The sequence below is a fragment of the Dermacentor albipictus genome, unplaced genomic scaffold (genome assembly GCF_038994185.2).
Source record: "Dermacentor albipictus isolate Rhodes 1998 colony unplaced genomic scaffold, USDA_Dalb.pri_finalv2 scaffold_13, whole genome shotgun sequence".
In the NCBI taxonomy this organism is placed as follows: domain Eukaryota; kingdom Metazoa; phylum Arthropoda; class Arachnida; order Ixodida; family Ixodidae; genus Dermacentor; species Dermacentor albipictus.
This window is the reverse complement of record NW_027225567.1, coordinates 1,808,087-1,828,282: the sequence shown is the minus strand read 5'-3', so window position 1 is coordinate 1,828,282 and position 20,196 is coordinate 1,808,087. Positions and strand designations below refer to the sequence as shown.

The window sequence follows — 20,196 nt, the reverse complement described above, 5'->3', positions numbered from 1 at the left end:
CATTGTTGAAAAATGGTGAGTTCACGAAGCCATTTGTGAAACCAAAAGGACGAAGTTTACGCATCATTCCTATGCTGGTGATATCATTGCAGCTTCCGTAGACACTAGCGCCAGAGTACCCTCTAGTAATTGTTGTATGAAACTCTATGCTCTCGTGGAGCGCCTCGTGCAGCATTGAACGGAGACGTGCACTTCGTCTTTTACTCGCACGCACAGCGACGGGTTCTTCATATTTTTTGACTACGTGTATGGGATGTGTTTATTTTTACTAGCATCCGCACTAAAGCGCTAGAGTTCTACACACGTAGCTTGGACAACTTTCACGGACCCTCTCCGCCCGCTCAGTTGACATATATCGCTGCCGGGCACTGAGCACGAGCTATATAGGGTGGAATAAACTATTTTTCCAATGTGGCTGCTTTCATTCGCATTGTGTGAACAAAGGCGCGAAGATGGTATTTTTGTCGTAGAATTGACAAATGTTTCCGCTATTTCATCTTTCGTGAGAACGAAAAAAAAAAGAAACTGTGCGAAAGAGACAATAAAAAGAAAGCTAAAAATGGAGGGTGAGCAGATACAGCGAACGTAATGCGGGACGCAGCTCCGCAATATGCATTATGAGCCCACGCTAAAGACCTTGTTAATCGTACGCAGTCATCTCGCTGCCTTTATTAGAACAGCAATGCTACTTTCAGAGCAGATTCATGTCGTTTGAAAATGCTGTCGAGTGTTTCTCAAGCACGCCAGCTTCATGTTTTACGTCTTTAGAATTATCTGCTCCTGCGAGGTAAAAAAATGAAAATGAAGGAATCTTGCGTGCCTTTTTAACGAGTCTCGTAATCCCTTCTTCAGCTGGCAGACCAGCTCTGGGCCGTCCGGCAAGCCGAAGATGCCGCACGAGTCTAAGGACTTCGAGGCGTCATCTGAAGCCACCACAGCAAGAACTGCCAGACTATTCTTTAATAAAATCTCTTCCTCTCCTTCTTCCACTGTGTATATCAATATTCTAGGTGAGCGTCCTCATCGCTCTACTCTTTGCCTGTAGTTCGGCAAAAATTCAAGATTGCAACCGTATCCTGGCCATTTTTCCTCAGGGGTGTCCTACAACGGACAGAGGCACTCTTTTACGCGGAGTCATATAGAGCCGACCGTTACGTCACGTTATATATGGTAGTTACTGGAAAAATATAGCGACGAAGACTGGGTATAGAGTATAAGTGCAATATGTTTCTCAGAATTCGAAAATTCACTTAAAAGTGCTTCGAATGAGTCTTACCTATGCGTAGTATATAGGCATCCTTGCATATCACGCTATCGTGCAAGCTCGCAGAAAGGCTTAAAATGAATCATAAGTGCGTGTTTCAATTAAATTAGGCATCATATATATATATATATATATATATATATATATATATATATATATATATGCGTGGTGGAATAGCTTTTCAATACGCAAGTTTGCAGAGAGAAATGATCGCTGATGTCCGCAGTTGTACAATCTTTTTGGGAGGTGTCGTTTGGATCATGTCCTATGATAAGGTCCAAAACGCATGATCAGGTAGTTTTGATGCGCCTCGGTTTATTGATAAAGTTGTGGAGACAGGTGCTCTTGAGGCTAACTGGCGCTTGTAATTGCAATGTGCTAGCACGTTCCTGGTGGAAGTTCTCTTTCAAGTAGATATAAAAAAGTGGCCGCGTTTCCCTGCGGTGGGCTATAAGCAACACAAACCGTGAGGCGGCCAGATTGCCCAGTATGACCTCGAAGTCACTTTTTGTAATATATTTCTGCTGGACATTTTGTCAAAAGTCAAACGTTTCTTTATATATATTGCAACCCCTCCGCCAAGGTTTCCGTCTAGGTTGAGAAAAAAAAACTACTTGTAGCCAGGAATACGTACAATGCAAATATCAAAGCCATACCAGGTTTCGGGCAGCAAAATGGCATCGAATTCCATTTCCAAACTCTCTGAAATAATGATGAAGTCAGGGTATCTGCCTTGTTTACTGCTGACTGCATATTGAAATGCATCGAAATTTTAAATTCGGTTTCGTCTGCACTAAATGATCTAATTAACTGGCTTGAAGTGAGAAGGGGCCATTCATTCGTGTCTATGACTAGGAAAATGTGACAGATGTATAAAATTTCTACCATACACTTTAGGTCCTTCATAATAATTCTGCCTGATGGATGACTGGAATGGTGTCTGAGTGATCGGTTTTTAGAGTGGCGCGAGCCAATGGGGCCCTGAAATTAGGCCTCCACCCTGCGAGGAAGTCGCCCAAACTCATGGTAAACAAATGTTCTCTCTCTCTCTCTCTCTCTCCCACAAAAACTATGACATTTTTGTCTACACATATTTCCACTTGACTACCGGCCCTTTTTGCAATTGTGGCGCCAAGCAGGCAGCTTGTTTTCAGGTGCCACATGCTCATTGAAATTGACACCTTGGTCAGATGAAGTGAATCGAAGTGTTGAAGTTGACACCTTCATTCTTTTTTTTTTTTAGCGGAAGTCAGAAAAGCATTGCGTCCGGCTCTAAAGAAAAGACGGCTACGAGGCCACACAGGTAAGGGCGAAATTTTGTGGTAGCCTTATTTGAGACAGGGTATTCCTTTTCCGTCGTTGATTAATTGGCTTTCGCTTTCGACAGCGACTGGCTCACGTAAGATATGACCCTTTCGATACCGTGTTTTTCCTGGACTAGGGCAGCGCCAAGGCCTACGTTGCTTGCGTCGGTGTAGATTTCGGTAACCACGCCTTCCGCGAAGTGAGCGAGTACTGGTGGTGACTGCAGGCTCGTTTCAATTCTCTGAATGCCTGCACTAAAGGTGTTTCCTACTCAAAGTTGACGTAGGATTTTGTGAGCAATGTCAGAGGCACGGCGATGCGAGAGAATTCTTGACAAAGCACCTATAGTATAGGCACGCAGATCAAAAAACCTTCGCACTCACTTCTCGTGGACGGGCTGTGGAAAGTTGGCAGTGGCAGCTGCTTTCAGAGGATCAGGAAGGACTCCTGATTTTTCATGACGTGGCCCAGGAACAGAAGTTTTTCGTAAGCGAATCGGCCTTTCTCTGGCTTCAGGTTCAGCCCAAATGACTTGATGGCCTCTAGCATTGCTGCAAGGCGCTTAAGGGGATCATTGAACTATGAGGCAAAGACGACAACGTAATCAAGGTACGCTAAACAAGTATGAAATTTCAAGCCAGTCAGTACCATGTCCATTAGACGCTGGAAAGGTGCATGTCCGAGCAGATACCAAATGGCATGGCCTTCAATTTATAGAGGCCATCTGGCATAATAAAGGCGGTCTTCTCTCTATGCCTTTCGGCGACTTCGATTTGCCAGTAGCCCATCTTGAGGTGCATCGACGAAAAATACTTTGCATTGCAGAGCCGATTCAAGGCATAGTCTAGCCGTGGGATGGGATATACGTTCTCCTAGATGACCTCGTTCAGGTGACGGTAATCGACGCAGAAACGCAGAGTTCTATCCGTTGCCTTCACCAAGACTGCAGAAGGTGCCTACGGGCTTTTGGACAGCTAAATGAAGTCGTCGCGCAGCATTTCGTCGACTTGTTGCCCTATAGCTTCATGTTCTCGCGTCGAAACTATGTAGGGGCTTTGGCGGAGTTGTCGAGCACATTCTTCTGTTATTATGCTATGCTTAGCAACTGCTGTTTGTCGAATCATGGATGACGATGAGAAGCCGTCCTTGCATTCTAGAGGAGACATTGGAGCTGTGCTTGCTTAATTACACATTGGAAGGCTCGTATTATTATTGAAGGCTTTGTAGGTCATTGTAGGTTCGGCTGAATCCGACAGGACCAACGTATCGCTGACTGCTGTAACTTCTCTGCAGGCAATCTTGGTTCCCTTGTTCAGATGATTAAATTCTTGACTGAAGTTCGTCGGCATTACTTTCGCTTTCCATGCGTGCAGACGAGCAATTCCTCTTGCGACGCAAATTTGACGGTAGAGGAGTAGATGTTGATTGCCTTCGACGACACCTTCTACGTCTCCGCGTGTTTCGGTGATACTGATGGAAATAATGATACTGGAGCGAGGCGGGATGTTGACTTGATCTTCCAGCACATTCAATACATGGTGACTACAAGGACTCTGCGGCGTTATAGCTTGGTCTTTGGATAGTGGTATCAACTTGCTTCAAGTCCATGATCGTTCCGCGCTGGTTCAGGAAGCCCATGCCCAGCATTATGTCTCCCTAGCACTGTTGAAGGATAACGAAGGTCGCAGGTAAGGTCTGGTCATAAACTGCAATTCTTGCAGGGAAGATTCCTGTAGGCGTTAGAAACTGCAATCCAGCTGTTCCCATTTGAGCGTATTTCTAAGCAGTCCTTACTTTCCTCAACTTGGCGGCGAACTGTCCACTGACGACAGAGTTGTCGGCTTCAATGTCGACTAGGGCGGTGACGCTTTGGCCATCGATAAGAATGTCAAGATAGGTGGTATTTGGTCTTGAATTGTGGTACGGCCGTAGCGTCGGATCACGACTGCGTCGTGTTGTCCCAGTGCATCTCTGCAGTGACGTGGCGTCGTAGCACTTTCTTGAGGCGGCATCTGCTTGGCTTCCAGGCGGTGTCTGAATGGCTGCGTTTCGTTGTGGCACCGTCAATGTGGTTCTTGCAATGTCATCGTCGGCGGCGTAGCTATAAGCTACCGCGCCTCCATCAGTTGCTGGTTTTAGTTTTCCAAAGAAAGCTTAGGGACCGGCCCCGGGCTGAGCCAGTGTATAGTCGGCGCTGCGGTGAGAGGTAGCTTTTTTGGGGACGGCGAAAGGTAGGGTCATCGGGGACTCTACTGCGTTGCAGTGATGTAGTCTATGATTTCACGAGGCCATACACCTTTACGTATGCGGTGCATTGATAGATAACCCTCGTAGCCCCATCTCGCGGTATGGGCACCGGCGTTGCATGCGGTCCGCGTCTTCTGCGCAGTGATAGTAGGTAGAGCGGACGGTGGTCAGGACAGCGCCACACCTCTGGCTTCCTCGGGGCATAGCGCGGTCTGGTTGTGGCGGTGGTGGCAGGCGACGGAACTGAGGCGTTAGCGGTCCCTGGCACGGGCATGGTGGAGGAACTTGACGGTGGGCGACGGCTACGTACTTCATTGCTTCAGTCTGAGGCCGCGGCGATTCTAGGGCTCGGGTAGCGAGTGCCTAATTTCTTCCCGGACGATATCAGCAGTCGATGCAAACTGGGGCTGCAACGCTGGAAGCATTCTTCACAGTTCTTCGCACACAACTGCCCTTATGGTCTCCCGCAGGTCATTGTAGCAGAGTGCGTAAACTTCAGCACAGTGTGGCATCGACCGGTGATTGTATTGTCTTGTTTGCATTCCCAGGGTCTTCTCAATGATCGTGACCTCTGTGAGAACTCCTACTTTGGTGTTCGGCACATTGCGCATCAGTCCTAGGAATAGTTCTTGTTTTACATCACGCATAAGGAAACGAACTTTCTTCTCTTCGGGCATGTCGGGCTCGGTGTGGTGGAACATTCGAGTCATCTCGTCGATGAAGATCACTATATGTTCTCGTTGGGCAGCTGCATGCTGGTTTCTACCAGAGCTTCGGCTCGCTCTTTGCGCACGACGCTCGTGAAGTTCTGTAGAAAGTCGTTGCCGAATAGGTCCGTCGTTCTTAAGGTGGTTCTCGATTTCTCTAACCACGTTGTTGAGCCGCTCATCTCTGAAACGTGCAGAATAGGCAGCGTGACGCACTAAGTGTACAATTTCTCGTCTCTCTCTCTCTCTCTGCGCGGTAACTGATCGTGTCTGAAGCCAAAGTGCTATCTTTTAAACATGGAAGGACTCTGGTGAAGCGCTCTAATGCAACCAATGAATGGATGAGCGCTGACACCCACACCAAAGGTAGGGCGCAATGAGTTCGCACGCGCTTTTGTCAGGTCTAAAGGCCTACGACGAAGGACCCGCAATGGCAAGCACCTTTTACGCGGTCTGTGAACTGCGCGGAGACGATGTTGAAAATTCGCCTTTTGAAGAATATTCCAGTCGTCGAAAGCTCATAGAGGCAAGTATAGTAACAGCGTGGGATTCGACGAAAAAGCTTCTAGGGTGCCTGAATGGTCCTAGAGCCCATTCAGGCACCCTAAGCGCTCCTTTGACAGAGTGCTTGTTAATTTCCGATGCGCGTGTCACTTCTGGTACTCTATGAGAGTGGGCCTGCGGACAAATTACGCAGAAACGTGACGACAGAAATTAGAGACGTCCATGCAGCGACGAATCGATGAGAGCGTGGGAATATGAGAGAGATAGCCATGATAGCAAAGAGCGCCAGACGCTTTGCTAATGTCTAACAACTCTGCTAATGAGATTAGGCACAACCCAATAGGTGCTTTAATATCAGCTGTAACCGTATTGGTTTGGGGAATGCTGAGGTGGGCCAGCAGTTGCTACTGCCCTTTTTTATTGTTTACTGAAGTGGATTTAAGGACTCTCTGGAACCCATTCGTTTAAGTGTACAGGCTGTAATCTCTTAGCTGATAGATAATTAAAATTCCGTATGATGCAACGCGAGTATGGGCCGCATACCACTTGGTGGTCAAACAGTGAGACTCGGTTGGTCTTATGTAGAGACTGTTGTCCTAGGCACTAACTTAGAAAAAAGCAAAGAGTAAGGCGCTGTTTACTTGCGTGTTTTTAATCGTGTTTAATCGCATTTAATCGCATTTTTGCGTGTTCTTCCGCAATCTCTGTATATAACTGTGTAAGGATTTTCGATGCACTATATCTACATGTTTTATTTCCTCCAACCTGCCTCCTACTTCATCAACGCCAATTTTCATCTTGAAGTGTCTTGAACAACTTGAAGGAGAAAAAACTTATTTCAGTCATGTCTTGGTGGCATCTTCCAATGAGAAAAATACATAGGACATCCTGCCGTCGCTGTTCCACTTGTTGAATGTAGCGACCCTTTCATACGTCTCCAGCGAGCTTTCCGGGTCCTTAAATGTTGATCCGCGGAACGTCGGTGGCTCCCTAGGCTGCTGCAGCAGAATCGGTGTTAGCAGCACTGGGGCTGTCATTGTCGCTGATGTCTTGGCCGTGCACTTCGTGATCTTCTTGGGAATAAGTCCGTACTCCGGGGGCTGGTTTTGCATCCTGAGGCTAGCTCGACGGTCCGGGATGACGTCGGTGTTGCCTTCGCGGCTCGTGCTTGGATCACGGGTTTGTGGGGGCGTCCGGTACATGAACGCGAAGCAGCTCCACCAGATGTCACGATATAGGGAGGGTGAAGAACACACTTGCGGGAACTGTGTATCGCGAGACGAACTCTACATTGAGCGAACTTGTGCCACTGAAAGCAAGTGACATTCAAAGCAGAACGAAAGCGGTGAGCGCAGTCGGCGATCGTCTAAAACCTGATCAGTGGCTTAAGCCTGGTTAGGCGCGTCTGTTTTACGGTGGAGCTGTCCTAAGGTAGTTTCCAGCGTTTCATGATGTTCATAGCGAAAGTTATGGCCGTGTCTATAGAGCTAAAATAGCTTAAGCATAAGGCAAAATAGTATCAGCCTATGTGTCCTAGCAGCGTTTGAGGCCAGATGTGTCAAAACCGGTGATGGATGATGGTTCGATGCTTTGCGATCTACGCAAACAACGACAGCACGGCCTTCGCGCCCTATGCCTTACCGACGACGGCGAGAGCCTTGCCGTGGAATGTGCCGACGTGTGCGCCGTACAGGCTGGGGACGGAATCGTCGCGACCATATACGTTCATCCCGGAACATCACAGAGGGGCATTGAAGACTTTATGATCGACACAACTGAGTGCATACTCCCGGGGGACCCCAATCCCATCGTCATTGTGGGTGACTGTAACGTTGATGTGTCTCGTCCCGACGGAAAGTGGTTCTTGGCGCTTCTCTTGGAAATGCTCGGCCTTCAATGTTATACCAACACCCATGTCTCCACGACATGCCATCGCTCATGCATAGACCTAGCTTTCGCTAAGAGCATCTCCAGTGTCTTCACAGAGCTCATGGTCGTCTATGAAATCAATCCTCATGTCTGCCCTAATTAGTGGGGTCACGAGATAAACATCAATACAAATAAACATAACAACGTGCATATATGTGTTATATTGTTTTACAGCGAAGCTGTCTGCGGCTAGGATCTGGTAAAAATGTGTCCGAGATGTTCACAAAAACAAATGATCATGTGATCCAATCCTGGTGACAGTGCAGGAACGGTCCAATCTCAATGGCACATACAGCTGTGGGCTCGGGGACCTCTAATGCGCCCTTGAACTACCCTTGTCACACTTGGGACCCAAAGAGGTCCCAGGCACAAGGGGAAGAACAGATGTTTTTGAAAATAAAATGCTTTGAAACACTTTTTCAACAAGGGCTGTTAAAAAATTATCTGCGTCCATCACGCAAGCAGGCTATCGCCACTGCTTGCGCGTTCGTCGTCGTTATCTTCTTCCACAGCTGGCTCGGTTGTGCAAAAAACTATCACCAGCAGCAATGGATTGAGAGTCGTTGTCTTCCACGGCTAGCTCCATTGCCGCTCATCATTCCAGCGTAGAATGTCACTTGTCTTCTGTCATCGTAATGGGGAGGCCACGTTTACGAGGGTATGAGCCATTAATTGTCTTACGTGACGGATACATTTAATAACAGAGGTGATACGTGAATGTGTGGGCTTACCTATATCGCCACGATGACCCCAGATTAGGAAAATAAATATGTCCCTACTTCTGTTCAGTATTCTGGCCCACCTCTGTGTCGTGCGCTAAACAACGCTTTGCTGGTCATCTACCTTCACAGAGTGGAATAGCGCGTGAATTTTGTTGTTTTATCTTATTTAATTTATATTTATATAAAGCTCCGCTTTTAATCCACCTTCACAGGGCGCAGTCGCTCTGAATTTTTTGTACATGACTCGTCGAAGGTTCCAGCGTAATCGCTGGTACGCGCGTGCCGTCCAAGAAGTACTACACAATTCGTGTCGTGCATGCAGTCTGATTACTCTATGTTCGCTAAGAACATACACAACAGATAGAATCAGCGATAGCATTCGAGTAAGTTCCAATGATGCAGGCGCGTCTTGCACTGAGTGATAAATGTAAGCTGCTAATGGGTAAAATGCAGTCCCCGAGAAAAGGGTAAATAATTACACGAGCCAATATATGAAATAAGCATCAAGCCAAGGGAAACGTTTACAAGCTGTACTTTATTGCCTTTCGTTCGCTGTGGTCTTCCGTTGGTTTAAACCCATGTTTTACGGTCGTGCGTCGGGCTGCGACAACAACGACGGGAACTTAGAATATTTATTTATTTTTATTTCTTTTTTTGCCGTCACCGTTTAGCGCGTACTGGAAGTCAAAAACCTTCGATGTATAAGCCTACAAAAGATGTATAGCTAATAGAATAATAAAATATTGCTTCCAGTATCAATCACTGAGGCAACAAAGTTGATTAAGCGTGACGATATTGGGGTTATAACGACAGAAACGAGCTCGAAGAGTCGCTTGTTGTGTATGTGGACAGCGCATGAACGCCAGAGCCCGATGGTCGTAACGGAGATGTGTCTTTGCAGAAATGACCCGGATGACCTCGGTGCCGAACGCAGAAGCGGCCATATACCAGCGCAAAGCACATTGTTGTGGCGCTGCACTAGCGGCCTAATCGCGCGCGAGCGCTCTAACGAGCACACTGATGCCAAACATAACATCCCGCTGTAAAAAGAAAAGTTGCAGTTTCGCCCTAAAGACGAAGCATCGGTTGCGATACAAAATTAGTGGACAGCTATACGGAGTAAGGATAGCAGTTTTATCGGCCGTATAAACTTGTTAACCCCCCTCCCTCCCTCCCTCCCCCCCAAGGCATATACTATACTCGCGGACAACTTTATGTGGCTATGGAGGGAAAACTGCGGGTGCGTGGCTGCTGCACATGTGTTACCACGCCAAGTAGTCCGCCAGCGTTTGGCAGTGCTTTAGGTTGCTCGGAACGACGCTGAATCGACGCGCCTTCAACGTGCGACAGTTTCGCGCTTCCCCAAGACGCGGAACGGAAAAGCCGCAAAATAAGTGAACCTTTACACTCAGTGGTGCATTCTGTCTTACTTAAGCGTTGCTAATAAGGTGTTTATGTTTAATCTTCCCCAGCCTAAACTGACGGGGATTGAAATGCGGGACTCAGAAGTACTCTCACTTGTGCGCGCTTTGCCTCCGTAGCTTTTCCTTCATAGCCACAAAACGTTGTCCGCAAGTATAACTAAATTATCATGCATGGTGTCACGCGCACACAAACCAACATGAAGACATCTCACTCGATGACCGCGGAAACTTGACCTTCGTGCAGCCGCTCGCATCAACGCGAACTACGGCTTGAAAACGGCGCAGCGCGAATCCTACCCGTCGCCGTTGGCTTTCAAGATACAGCGGCCCGTCCGCCCAGAGCGTCTCACCCGCGCAGGCTTTCACTCGTACATACAGCATACGGCACGCGGCGACGATTTTGTCGCCCGGTACCTCACGGCGACGCCGACGGCAGAATGCGCCTGGAGTCTCCATATAAATGATATAGCAATAATAATCGTGCAGCGCCACCAAACAGAAAGTGCCGCCCAACCAGCGCTTTCGTTAATAGGTTCCGAAGGACAACAGGAAACATATTTTGTGCCTGCCCACAGGAAAAAAAGAATATTGAAAGACATTGTCTCCCATTCTTTTATGACTACAAAACGCTCTCCTTGCTCAGTAAGTGAAAGAACTGCAGAGTAATTTTCAGCCTTAAAAAAAAAATTTCCAGATGGCGAGTGGAGTTGATTAATCAATATACAGTGAGCTCTTTCATGAATGCACGATAGAAACTAAACAGACTAAGCTAAATGTTTTTTTTTTAGTTTTCATTCCTACATGGCAGAAACTTACTTTGTAGGTGCCAAAAACATGTCAATTTGTGCCAATATCTGCTTAATGATTCCCATGTTCAAAATGGGAGGGATTTGCAGCTCCAACTGAGGTTCTACAGTTCAAGTCCGTTTTAACGTTTTGAATTGTCACAGCAAGCGCAGATACTCACCAACGCGTACACCAGGCGACAAAAGTTTATGGACCACGGGATCACCGAAAAAGTTCAATTTCCGAGCAGCCTGCAGCAGTAACCAGCACAACTGTATACGACAATGTTGCTAGCATATTGTAGTCGACGTCCGATATGAAAATACCAGTCTGTATTGTGAGGTTGCCGAGATACGCAGCTTTTTGCAGCAAAACATCTTGACGAAAAGGTGCGCGAAAAAGGCGGAGACGCGAAAGAGAAAGGCGAGAAGACCTTTCATTGTATTTCATTGCGCCCGTGTTTGTGGTTTCTCTCTTTCTCGTCTACGTCTTTTTCGTTGAGATGGAACCATCCCAACTCGCCCAGCTCTTAGTTTTGATGTTTTACAGCGAAGCTGTTTACCTCATGGACCTGTATGAATGAGCCGTATGCGCGGTCTCGGAGGGGGGGAGGAGGGGTTTCTGGGCTGGCCAACGTCCGTAAAGTGAACAAAATAAAAGGTAACCAATGATAGTAAGGCGCAGAAGAGAGAAAGGACACGTGATTTCACAGCGCGCCGCACATGCACAGTGAGGGAGTGCACCCGCGCTGGCCGTGGTTGCTGCCGGCTGCTGTCGTCTGCCCTCATTACAACGGCGCGGCAGTTGTGGCGGGAAAACACGGAGGTGTGCGACGCGGGAGCTGCCACAGTGTGTAAGAACGGGATTGTTCACTGCAGAGGTAGACCATTGCAAGAGTTGCAACTCCAACAAAAATGGGAAAAGTGGGAAAAGTGGGAAGGCCACGCATTGTGCGCACGGCCGAAGAACATGCCGAGTACGAAGAGAGACACGACTATAACCAACTACAACGTGCCCGTGCGAAAGTGGAGAAAGCCGCCAGTGATCTTGCCTGCGAAGAACGCCAGCGTGAGTATAATCGTGGGCGTCGAGCTCCAGCTAGCGATGAAAATCGCGCACTGAAGATCGCTCGTAAGCCTCAAGCTAGGTCGTTCGAGTCTGCGTTTAAGCGACAGAAGCGTGAGTTGGCACCTCCTGCGCGTTTCACAGGGGCGAGTTCCAACTTCAAGATAATTTTTCCGGACACGGAGTTGGGCCATAGTTGCTCGGTCTGCGATCGACAGCTTCGTTGGCTAATTCGCCACCATATGAATGGTTCGATCCGAAATTTTTTCTCAGATCTCGTGCTATGCAATATTTTGTCGCCGGGTGTGCAAAGGGCAATAAAAAGAGAACCGCAAATGTAAAAGCTTTTCTTATCATTTAGATCACCACGAGGTCTTTTTAACGTGAAGGAAAAACTACGGCATAGCAAAGCAGAAAAAAAAGAAAAAGAAATTCACCGACGATTACGATACTCCCTAATGCGAAATTTTAGCGCAGCTCTATACGTGTTGTCATTTCGCGATACATTGGCTGGGGCGCACAATCTGTCTTGTGCTGCACGTTACGAACTGAGCGAAATGTGGCGCGACTGCCTCGCTAATCGGGAGGTCGCCAGAGGCAGCGCGTGGGTAGCACGTGGGCGTGATTCACACAACTGCGTTCATGCTCCGCTTTGTTTCTATATACGGTGGCGTGATCGGTGAACAAACGACGCGCGCTACTTTGGCGCCATCTCGTAGCGATCCTCTCCGCAGAGCCCGTCTTGCGCAATACTACGCCTACATCTCATGGTTAAGCTGCACTGTCCTCCTCCACTTTCCTCCTCGCGCTCTGTTCGCTATCACCATCTTTCATCCGCTGCTGCCCTCCGCGTTCGCTCCTTTATCCTTCACTGTGCTCGTTCGCTTGGTTACGAGGGACGCCGACACTCGCAGCTGGAACGGGCGCCTAAAAGCTGCGTTCTAAAAGGAAAGAAAATGGCATGGCAGTTCTTTGTAGCCGGCTGCGGTACGCGCATTGCAACAAATTAGTCGGATATTTCTGACATTTTACGCAACGTTGTATCCATCGACATGGCTACCGGCCGGCGCACACGTGCGTCCGTGAAGATCATAGTTTTCTACGGCAAATGCTAGAAGGAACTCTGGCGCTGCCATTGTCCAGTATCCATGGGACGTATGGTTAACCTAATCTTCGTATTTGCAATTTCTGACGTTTTGTGGCCTTATTTATTGCGCTGTAGCTTTCTGAATTTCCAAGCTGTCACATGTCCAACGCCGATAAGACGTTGTGCGTGTACAGACAAAATACTGGTCTACTTAGAATGGGCGTCTACGTGTGCCTCTGCCATTTTTTATTTTGTTTCATGGCGGTAGCAATTAGTATATGGACATTCCAGGTGACTTTTGGCCGCCGCCGTGACGTTTCGTATAAAGTCCAAGTACTATATGTTTGAGGTGCCCGCGTGCCTTATGCGGCGGGTGCGAGGACAGCCATGTGAGGGTAAGATGGCAAAGATGGTGGCTTTATTCGCGTCGTCTTCCCACGTTCTCTTTGTTGGAGGTCACGTGATGGGGTGCGCGCTAGAGGAATCGAGTATGCGTCTCCTCCTCTAGCCCGGCCGTTATGGTATCTGTAGTTATTATTTAGCACTGAGGCTTCTGTATTTAGCGTCATAAGTGACCTGCGCAGCATGTAACTTGGAAGTCATGTGTGTTCTAACCAGCCGGGATGAAGCGCGACGGCCAGACCATGAATCATATAACCAAACGTTCAATGATATACCTCTGACGTGGTATGTCTGAAGTAGAAGAAACACACGCGCTGCCAAATCACCGACAACACGCCGTCACGAGGAACTATCTCGCCGCGCTTTCATTAGACGCCACTACCAGTGGTACTCACAGGTACTCGTGCATTATGGCAGCTTCATGCCATAATCTACGGCGGTTTCCAAGGCTTAGCACGAGTCGAGATTGCTGGCGACCTCATGCAGAGTAATTGTTTATGGCTCCATTTAAAGGAAGCCTATACAGTAGCTCTAATGTGCGCTGTCGTCTAGCGCGCCTAGAGTTGGAGCTCGCAGGGACTAAGTTTCGGAAATGCGGTGAAACGAGCAGCAGCACGAAGTGTTTGGTCGCCGCTGCCGGCGCTCCTTATCGCGCCAGCATCGTGGCCGCGAGCGTTCGCGATCATCGAGTGACATCGATTCATTTTTGTCTGTGCCTGCGTGATACCATTCTTGTTTACTTAGCAAGCGCATATTTACGAACAAAACTACAAACAAAACTACGAACATTACTTCGTGTAACTGCCTAGTATTTTGTTATCGATATCCAAACTTGACCTAAACTACGACATTTTATTGCTACTATTTGAAGTGAAAGGTGTAATTAAATGCGCGAGACCGACTTCAGCCCTCCCGCAACAAAAATGCAGAGTATGCCTCTCGAGCTAAGTCTTGTTTGCCACACCTATCATGGCGTTTTCAATCCGTGAATTTGAACGGGAATTTCACAAAACCCAGTGTATATCGATACTTAACTGTTACATTCGAAGTTTTCGTAGAAACAAAGATATATTGTGTTCCTTTTCGGCACAGCATAATATTACTTTTGATGTAGTTGGCTTAACGAAAACTTGGCTAAGAGAAGGTGAGCACATCTCTATTTCGGAATACAGTCTTGTAAGCAACCCCAGGAATGCAGTCTTGTGTGGTGGTCAAGTGGCTCTACTAATCAAGAAGACGATACCCTTCAGGATAATCACCGATACTGAAATTAGTAACAGTACGGTTGAATCTCTTTTTGTTCTTCTAGATTCACGCATAGTTGTTGGTACAATATACCGGCCCCCAAGCTCGAGTCTGCCCATTTTTTATCAATCGCTGGAATCTATCCTTTCCACCCTAAACACTAAGAGCTATGGTACCGTCACTGTTGTTGGCGACTTTAACATTGATATTAACAGAGACAGGAATTGTGAATACTCGCACCTACTGAAGCCATACAGTTTTAAGAATACAACCCATGAACCTACTAGATTGTCATCAAGTGCATCTACAACTATAAACCATGTATTGTGTAACAGTGATAACATACATTCTGGCGTATACGATACGAGTCTCACTGACCACTGCCCTATTTTTGCGTTACGACACAACGCTAATAATACCATTGTAAAAACATCATCCTGGCAAATCGCAGGAATAATTACAAAAGAACTGCGGCAAAAAATTAAGGAAAATGAATTTCAATATGAATTTAGCAGTGACACTCATACCGAATGCGCAAACTTTACAAATTCATTAACTCACATGATATCTTTGTGTACCACATATAAGCAAAACAAATACGAGGAACCTTTGTGCCTGTGGATAAATAACACCATACTTACAGCAATAAAAGAAAATGACTGGTGGTACCAAAAATGGAAAAAACATAGATAATATGCATTATTTGCAAAATTTTCGAATATCTCGTAACCACATAGTAGATCTTATCCGGAGGCGGAAGAAAGAATACAACGTTTTCTTAATACAACAAGCACAAGGCAATTGCAAAAAGATGTGGGAAATTATAAAAGGAGTAATTTATAACCCAAATAAAAAACCGATCACTCCTGAACATGCCGATGCCAAGTGCACTGACACTTTTAATGCGTACTTTACTAGCATTGGTCCAAAGCTATCTGAGCGTATTCCAGTTACTGAAAGCAATGTAGAGTGCCCGATCATCTACGCATGTTTTTCCTTGGATCAAGGGGACTGGGATACCATAACCTCAATTATATCAGGCATGTCTTGCTACAAAGCTACTGGTCATGACGGAATTACCGTAAAAGCATTGAAAGACAATATAGATATTCTTGTGCCAGTACTCACTAAAATACTTAATAACTGTATAAGCCAAGGCTCATACCCTGGCATCTTCAAGATCGCAAGAGTTTCTGCTATATATAAAAGTGGTGGCATCAATGACCCTGGAAGCTATCGGCCTATCTCTGTGCTTAGCATAATAAATACTGTATTTGAAAAGGTCATCGCGGCTCAACTGAAGCACTACCTAAACGAAAACAAGCTTCTAACAGATTCTCAACATGGATTCAGAGCCAATCGACCAACGTCATCAGCAGTGTTTTAACTAACCCAGAGCATATACACAGCTCTACACAAAAACAAGTTTCCCGTGGGACTATTTTTAGATTTAAAGAAAGCATTCGACATGGTCTGTCATCACATAGTTCTAAAAAAATTACGAACTTGTGGTTTCAGCAAAATTACAACGGACCTCTTTTCAAGCTGCCTAAACGGTTGAAAACAAAATGTAAAATTTGGCTCCTTTGCTTCCGAGTATACTACTATGGCTACAGGAGTTACGCAAGGACCAGTTTTGGGGCCCATACTGTTCTCGCTATATACCAATGACCTCCCATCAATACTAAACTCATCAAAAGCTGTTATGTGCGCTGACAATACCACGCTATTATTTTCAGGTAGGTCCCTTGGGGTATTGCAGAACGATATAAACAGCGAGTTATCAACCATATCAACATGGCTTGCATTTAATAAATTAACACTATAGAGAGGTAAGACAAAATACGTAGTATTCAGCTCACGTTATTCAAAGTGTGACACAATAGGCTCGCAAATTCACCTTCTAGGTGGAACTATAGAACAGCTCGACGGCATAAAATATTTAGGGGTATAATTGGACTGCAACTTGAACTGGAGACCACGTATATCTAGTATATGCGCGAAATTAGCTTCGGCTTGCTATTTATTAATAAAATGCAGAGACTATTTTGACCTTAGCGAACTTAAAGTTGTTTACTTTTCCGTATTTCACTGTGACATCATATACTGTTCCGAATCGTGGTCTGGCACATATAAAACATACATAAATCCCGCCTTTCGGTTACAGAAAAGGGCCTTTGCACATTATGACATGCACAAGCCTACATGATAATAGTGACATACCGTTCAGTCCTCTCGGTATATTACCATAATCTCTGGCATGCGAAAATAAGGTTGCCATTTTGATTAAGACTATTCTACGTGGGAATCATTCATTATCACCAAGCTTGTTTATGACACCTAATCGCAATACAAGGGGTGCAACAAATATAAATTTCAGCCTACCAATAACTACGTATAATATGCTATTTCTGTGTGCGTGTGCGTGCGTGCGTGCGTGTGTGTGTGTTTGTTTGTGTGCGCGCGCGCGCGCATTCTCCTAACAATTCTGCTTTATTACAAGTGATTGATGTGCACTGCTTTCTCTTTTAACGGTTTTAATTGTATGTATCCAACTAACTGTATTAGATTGTATCACTAATAACTAGATATACGCTTGACTTTGTAGCTACTGCTACATATATGAATAGGGGCCAATACTACCCTATGGCTACTTATGGCTACTTATGCCTACCCTATGGCTACTTGCCCAACAGTTCTTTTGTACAAATTATTATCCATGACAAATAAACTGAATTGAATTTAATTAAAAACGCACATAAACGAAAGGTGACATACGATTAGTTGCTCCTCCACGATGTTGAGCCTCGGAAAATGGGGAGGCACCGGGGGGGTACATATACCCATGTGTTGCTGGAAAACGCGGCACGACACCTTTTACTAACGAATCCTGGCACATAGAACCGACACGCACCTTACAGCACCCGAGGGCACGTGCTGCTTCGCCGTAGTCAAGGCGATCGTGCGTTGGTCGACGTCCCGCAGTGCACTAAAGGGCCGTTTATAGTCCGACGTAACGGCCGCGCGCGCGCGCGCGCGCGCACGCTACGTCACGTCGGCGAAAACGACACCTCTATAGTCAGGCGCACCGGCGCAGCTAACGTAACCGGCGGCTTCCAACGCGCCCCGACGGGCCCGGCGACGATATGGCTCCGGAGCTATTCGCGCGTCGAAGTCGGCGGAACTCTCGCACCACAATGCATTGCGCGCGAAGAAAAAGGCGCCAACACAACTCCGCAGACGGCTTTTGCGGACGGCGCGCGACTTGGCGAACCTTCTGCGCATGCTCCGAAGATAGGAGCCTACGGCGCGCGCGTTGAATGGCCTCGAGCTCCACCACTGGAAAAGCTGGCGCCACCGTCGGCGTGACGTACTAGGAGGGATCACGTGGACATAGCGGCCGCGTCGGCTGCTTCGGGCGCGCCGAAGGGAGCTGAAAACGAGTTTAAATTCCCTCGGACGCTGCGGTCCCCATTTAGTGGCGAAATTTTCCCGCTTCGAGTGTCTCCTTTACAACGCTAGTAAGCACTACAATAGGTAGTGGGTGCCTTTGAAGGCGCGCAACATGGTAAGCTACTGCTCGGTGCCGCAGGGCCGGACGCACGTAACGGAGGCCGGTGTCAGCCTTATTCACACGTAGCCGCAGGACAAGAAGCTGCGTGAAGCTTGGCTCGCGAAACATAAAACCGGCAAACAGTCATCGGCTGCAACTCGGGTATGCAGCAAGCACAGACGCGAGGAAGATTTCTGCTACGGCGCCCGGTCTGCGATGTTCTGAAAACGCGCACTGACACGCTCGCCCGAGTCCGCTGCCCGACTAATGTCATGACGGTTTGGTGTATGAACTTGTCGATGCTATAGATACTGGCAAGTTCAGTGGACTGGAAAGGCAGCTGTAAGAAGCACATTTAAAAAAAAAGCATGGCATATGGTCATGTTTGTGCTATGAATTAATGCACTGGATTACAAAAAAGGAGCAGAGGGAAATTGCACGCTGAGTGCACCGATAAACATGCAGTGCGACGCAACTCGAGAAATAGTATTGAAAGGTCAAAGAATTTAGAAGAAAAGAAAGACTGAGTCGTCGCGACGGCACATCACAGTGCCCGTAGGCGTCGAAGTCTCTACAATGAAATTATTTTTGAAGAGCTCTGATAGCGCCCACGCAACAATGGTTGCTTGTATACTGTCAAATGCTCATATTCTGCGGCCTAAAGCTCATGGCACGGTGCGAAAACGTGTGCGCGGAGAAAGCGAAACAGTGCGCGGACAAGCATGCAGACGCGCAGTCGGTCGCTGCGAATCTACGCGATCGCTGCATTGAGGCTTCATTCTATTATGCTCCATTTAGTTATACAAACACTATAAGAACATATTTCACATAGTTTGCTCTCAGCGTTTACCTACCTTTCACGCAAGTAGCCGGTTCGGCAGACTCCATCGCGGCGACCGCGCGCAGTGGCGTTCACTGTACGTATTCGGTAAAGAGATAGCGGCTGTAAACGATTGTGTGCTTTCAGTTGGCCCAAGATTATTATTTAGACAGTAAAAAACTTCTCTCGTTTCGAAAGTACTTACAGAAATGTCCGGGAAAGCTCGCGCGCGTGGTGTTTTCAGTGAGCGCTGACAGCAAAACCTATGAGGAGCGCGCCACGTGATCCCTCATACTACGCCAGCGAGGCGCTTCCGATAGAGGGCGACTCCGTAACTCCTCGCCGCCAATAGAGGGGATGGCATCTCGGCTGGCGCAGCGCAACCGACGTAGCGTGACTGACCGCGAACGACGCTCGCCCCCGCGCCGATAACGTCGGACTATAAACGGGCCTTAATGGTTGTGTGGTTACTAAAAAACCACAAGTGGTCACGCACAACACAGGCTACAGAATTGGTTCCCCACAGACGTCCTCTGAAACCTGGCCGTTGCTCTAGTGAAACGTTGCAACTTTGCGGCATAGGGGCCACGAGGACGGTTCGCATTTCTTTCCGCCTCGCGGACCTGGCGGGTAGAATACTTACAGGACCATCACCACCGGGGAGTGGAAGGAAAGGAAAGGACATACGCTAGCGCTTGGAACGCCGACAAAGAGAGGGTGGAGCGAATGCAGTCATGACCTACGCGGGCGCGGGTCAAAGTCTAGTATTGGTTCTTATCAGCCTAATATCCGATGCGAGTTCGATTTGGACCTAAGATATGAAGCATATTTTTGTAAGTTAACGAAGTGCTTAAGCCTGCTCCACCTCCGCTGCGAGTCGGCCCGGTATTACACAACTTTCGGGATGGGCCCACGTATGGGGGGAAAATTCTTGATCGACATGGCTCTCGTCCACGGACGCATGAAAAGAAAAAAGAGGGGGAAAAATAAGGCTGCAGAACATCAGGTATACTGCTCTACTGCTTGAAGTGTGTACAGCTGTGGATAGCAGCCCTTCAATTCACTCGCCTGCTAAATATGTAGGGTGTCTCAGCGAACACTTTCAAAAATTCTTAAATGTTACCTGTGGCAGATAG

The 20,196-nt window shown here is 47.2% G+C and overlaps 1 non-coding gene across 1 annotated transcript; it reads left to right on the top strand.

Annotated features, from left to right (window-relative positions):
* Positions 1 to 19,792: 19,792 nt before the first annotated feature.
* LOC135917819 (U2 spliceosomal RNA) lies at positions 19,793 to 19,979 on the top strand. Its single transcript, XR_010569423.1, has one exon. It is a non-coding gene; the product is annotated as a U2 spliceosomal RNA (small nuclear RNA).
* Positions 19,980 to 20,196: the final 217 nt, after the last annotated feature.